The sequence below is a fragment of the Amphiura filiformis genome, chromosome 12 (assembly GCF_039555335.1).
Source record: "Amphiura filiformis chromosome 12, Afil_fr2py, whole genome shotgun sequence".
Lineage (NCBI taxonomy): Eukaryota > Metazoa > Echinodermata > Ophiuroidea > Amphilepidida > Amphiuridae > Amphiura > Amphiura filiformis.
This window is the reverse complement of record NC_092639.1, coordinates 50,079,265-50,084,505: the sequence shown is the minus strand read 5'-3', so window position 1 is coordinate 50,084,505 and position 5,241 is coordinate 50,079,265. Positions and strand designations below refer to the sequence as shown.

The window sequence follows — 5,241 nt, the reverse complement described above, 5'->3', positions numbered from 1 at the left end:
GCCGGATTAGCTAGTGCATCTATTAAAAAAACAAAGTTAATTCAATATGGTTCAGTTTTAAAATTGTGATTATTTTCCCAAGTGTAAGGATACTTTCTTGGCGCAGTATAGGTATAAAGGAACACGTTTAGCCCATTCAGTTAAGTTCCAGGTGCAAGCCCTATAACACAATGCATATGTAAACTTTCTTTATCTGTGTCAATAATAGAATATTGATTTCAACGGAGTATTGAGCTGTATGGAAACAATATTTATAATACAGGGTGTTGACACTGTGCAAGGGTCATTAAACCGATTTATCTTGTCGTTTGTTCTTCATAGTCTTTTGAGTAGAGGATTTCAAACCACTGCTAGTCGGACACGGTTTCATTCACCAGTCCTACGTCCTTGACCGGAAATGGACATGTTCGTGAGTCTTGTAAGAATTCCACAGATTCAATCAAACTTGCATTAGCCGTAGACTTATATGGGGCTATTTTACAATATTCAACAGTATTAAATCCGTGTGACAGTGGAATCAGGTTACCCAGTGGGCACAGGTTAGGATTTCGACGTTGTATCAACGTTGATACAACGTCGAAATCTAACCTAACCTGATTTCAACCCGATTTCAACCTAGAGATTGGTTGAAATCAGGTTGAAATTTCAACGTCGATACAACGTTGAAATTTCAACCTGATTTCAACCATGTTTGAACCAACTTTCAATGCAAAATTAGGAGGTTGAAATCAGGTTGAAACTTCAACGTTGATACAACGTTGAAATTTCAACCTGATTTCAACCAATGTTTCAATGCACAACTTAATGACCTTACATAAAATATTATTAGGACGAAATATGCCTATGCCTAGTATATTAACATGTTTAAAGGTCGAGAGCATTGAGATTTTACCCAAATTTCATTTTATATATCCAGGCCGCATGATCTAACGATTTAAACCGGACTTCCGTTTTCCTTCTTCAAGTGGCTCGCGGCGTGCACTACCTCCAATGACTTACCCGAAAACACCGGGTGGTACGGGGTATGCTATACGGCCCCGTCGCCGCTCAATTGGCGGGCTGATGTTGATAATTATGGGAATTCCTACAACATGGTGAACACTTGTGGGGGGGTTGATGCAAAAGGGTGGGGGTGGGGCTTTAGTTTTGACCCTCTTATGGGTACGGCAGGGGCCTTGAAAAAATGACTAAAATTTTCCCAGGAAAATTGAGTTTAGGCCTATATGATTTTCTATGGGATTGACTCATAATTTTCATGTCAAAAAGGGCGGCCCTGAATTTTGTGAGAACTGAAAGGGGGGGGGGCGAAAAACTTTCGCGATGATTTTTTTGCATCACCCCCCACAAGTGTTTGTGAGTGGTCCCTAATAGGCCTATTGGAACTTCGCATATCTTCTATTTTACTAACCCGATTATGTGATGTCGCCCCGGGGTATTGCCCGGATATCGCCGCGGTGTGCGCCGCGGCGTAGCCGGCGTCAGTAGGTGCAGATCGAGGTCGGTGGGCACGCCCTCTCTAAATATTGTGATATTGTGGGTGGGTACGGTACGTACACGCGTGCACAAGTGTTAAATCGCCGGTACACACATGCGTTCGCAAATGTTTGCGAGTACGCACTCATGTTTACAAGTGTTCATGGGTACGATTGCGTACATTGCCGGTACACACATTCACAAGTATATGCGAATACGCACGCGCGTGCGCAAGTCTTTATGGGTACGCATGTACATGTTCAAGTCTTTATGGGTAGGCCTACGCACATGTGTTTGCAAGTTATTGCGGGTGCGCACGCGCGTTCGCAAGTGTTTGCAAGTACACATGTGCATACACAAGTGTTTGCAAGTACAAACGCACGTTCGCAAGTGGTTATGTGCACGCATGCGCGCGGGCAAGATATTGCAGGTAGGCACGCGAGTTTGCAAGTGTTTATGAGTACTCGCGTGCGTGCGCAGGTTATTGCGGGTACGCATGCCCGTTCCCAAGTGTTTGCGAGTACGCACGCACGTTCGCAAGTTTTACGTGTATGCACTCGTTCTCAAGTGTTTATGCGTACGCATGCACGTTCGCAAGTGTTTGCAAATACGCAAGCGCATGCGCAAGTGTTTATGGGTACGCACTTGTGTTCGAAAGTTATTGCGGGAACGCACGCGCGTGCGTGCACAAGACATTGCGTTACGCAGTCGAGTTTTCAAGTGTTTTCGAGTACGCATGCGCATTCGCAAGTGTTTATGGGTACGCGAAAGTTATTACGGGTACGCATGCGAGTTCGCAAGTGTTTATGGGTACGCGAAAGTTATTACGGGTACGCATGCGAATTCGCAAGTGTTTGCAAGTACACTCTCGCGTTCACAAATGTTTACTAGTAGGCCTACGCACGCGCATTTGCAAATTATTGTAGGTACGTACGCGCGTGCACAAGTGTTTGTGAGTAGGCCTACGCACACGCGAGTGCAAAACTTATGCCACTGCCGCGAGCGGGATGGCGCATCAGCCAATGACAAATGCCTTGAATGTGTCCGTTTGTTTGTTGAACTTGATGTAGGATCTGGATCTGGATCATCTTGTCTCAGGGCTAGTCGGCCTAGGCATATGCACTTGGTCGGACATCCGGGAACATTGTCCCCTTCGTCCCCTTTGCACAAGCACGCGCATAGCAACCAGCTCGAGAAAGGGGAACTGCACATGCGCTGCACATGCGCTGCACATGCGCACACTAGTTTTACTAGGCTATTTCCCCTTTGTGACGTCAGCCCGACCAAGAGAATATCTGAAACATGTTGAAAAACAATTTCAAATTTTTGGATATTCGCATTTTGACCTTAAAAAAACAGGTTTTTAATCCTAGATCCACCATAAATGTTTGGACATTCGAAAATTATATTTTTGGATTAAAATTGTAGTAGTGCGATATCGCTTTCGCCCAACACTTTTCCAGAGTGGATATTGCCCAATGTACAGCAGCAAGCAAAAGGAGTTGCACGCGTACGTATGACGTACATAAACTTGAGGCCTAAATTTGCAAATAAAACAGGTTAGTAAACATTTAAATTTTCTTTAAAGGTCTACTTGACTTTTGGACACATTGCTGGATGTATATTTCAACTTGGTTTTCCATTTTGTATCATCAGGATAATGTTAAAATAGTTAAGCTTACTGAGCAGTTTAAAAATTACATGCCTGCTGCACATGACATGCATGCTGTATATACAATCATGAATGCACCATTCGAGAAACACGAAACAGTGCTTTGAAGTTGACATGCTTGTGACATGACTTGTACTTTGTAGAAGACCCAGTCATGCCAGTTTGGAATATTTGCTGGGGGCAATCAGGCCCCCATTTATTTGGGGGAGGGGGGTGCTGATTTTGAAAAAGTGGACCTTTTTTCAAAATTTTGACCTTTTTGGACTGGGCGGATTAGGACATTTTTGGACCAAGAAAGCATACGCTCGCAAATGGGACTTCAGGGGTTAAAAGGGGAGAATTTTTGTGGTTAAAAAGGGGACTTTTGGGGTTAAAAAGAAGACTTTTTGGGCCTTTGGCATTTGAGGGGGTGGCAAATGTTTATTTTTATAATTAACAAACTTAGGCCCTAGGCCTAGCCCTAGACTAGTCATATCGTGCAGCAAGGTCTAGCTTGGATTGTACTGCTGGGAGCATAGGTGAACCCCAAGGGGTAGCGTTAACCCCCGATCGGGGGTGAAAGACCCCCTAAATTAAAAAAATATCAATTTTTCACCCTCTATTTTGGGAATATGTGCAAGCTCGGGGTGAACTCTGACCTCTACTTTTGGACCTTACTCCTACCCCTGACTACACTGCAAAATATTTTTCACCCCTGAGATTTAATTTTCACCCCATGTATTTGGATTTTCTGCAAGCTCGGGAGTGGAAAACATGGGAAAACAACCCCCGACTTTCGGGCCTTAATGCTACCCCTGGTGAACCCCTAGACTACAGGTCTAGTCATGCTCATGTGCTAGGTCATTGTAGGCCTACTAGTGTTTTTGGTCAGTTCTTTTTCTTTCTTGCACCCCGGTTCCGAAACTAAAGACGTTTGGAATTTTTCTTCGATTAGTCTGTCTTGCCATTCAATGTAAAAGCCTAAATCAGCTCAGCGAACTCAGTTTTTGTTTTTGCTTTTTGCTGAACCATGAAATGGTATCAGCCTATATTTTGCCCTATAACAGTGTATGTTACTAGGTTACTAACTAACCTTTTGGTCTGAAATGGACATAACTTTAAATGCCACGAAGGTATGAATCAAATCATGAACCCCCAGTGATGTCAAATGAAAGAGAAAGGAGTAAAGAATATAATAAAAATATTTCCTAACATCAGAGGACATAAAGGAGTCACAGGGGTCAAAAAGGTCATTTGAACTGAAAATGCTCCAATGGAGCTGAAATTTAAATGCAATGATCATTCTGACATTCTAAACATGTTTAAAATAATTTAATATTCATTTAAGGTCATAAAGGGGAACAAAGGTCATGTTTTCAAAAATGCTCCAATTGAGCTGATATTTAAATGCAATGATCCTTATGACATTCTAAACATGTTTAAAATATTTTAAAATTCATTTAAGGTCATTAAGGGGTCATAAAGGGTTGATATATACATGTACCACAATATACTGCCAAAGCCCCATTGTTCAGCTATGGTACGGTAATCGCTCTAGTTTAAACATGTAAAGAAACTAGAGCAAAAATGCTTTACAATTTCCCTCTTTTTGGTCCGAATAATGGCCCTAAGAATTGTTCAGCAGAATGACCCTAAACAGTCAGGAGTAACTATCTTACATTAAGCATATTAATCGTACTGCATGTCTATGTCAAATATGAATTTTCTGTATGTGTAACTTATGGAAATGTATTTTCAAATGATAATCCCGAAATTGTTATTTTTGTCGTTACAGCTGACGTGTTGTTGTGCCACGTGACAATGGAATCAAAACAAGATTGGCCATGCAATAGACTATAGTCCATGACAATGTACAATGTATAAAGCATCAAAAAAATTGACTTTTAACTTAAGAAAGTTTAGATGCAGCCAAAGATTTTGGATGAACTGGCCAATTGAGAGAGCCATAATTTTAATACAAGAGCATGGTCAAATCAAAGATGGGAGTAAACTGACACGGCATGACATGGAACAACTCCGACACTGAATAAAGCTAGATACAGTCCAGAGGCGGGTCATTCACATCACAGATCGACCCTCATTCAAATTCTGCCTTT

At 42.0% G+C, this 5,241-nt stretch overlaps 1 long non-coding RNA gene across 1 annotated transcript; it reads left to right on the top strand.

Annotated features, from left to right (window-relative positions):
* The first annotated feature begins 2,783 nt into the window (after positions 1-2,783).
* Positions 2,784-4,998, top strand: LOC140165407 (uncharacterized). Its single transcript, XR_011860708.1, has 2 exons — positions 2,784-3,032; positions 4,920-4,998. It is a non-coding gene; the product is annotated as an uncharacterized lncRNA (long non-coding RNA).
* The last annotated feature ends 243 nt before the right edge of the window (positions 4,999-5,241 follow it).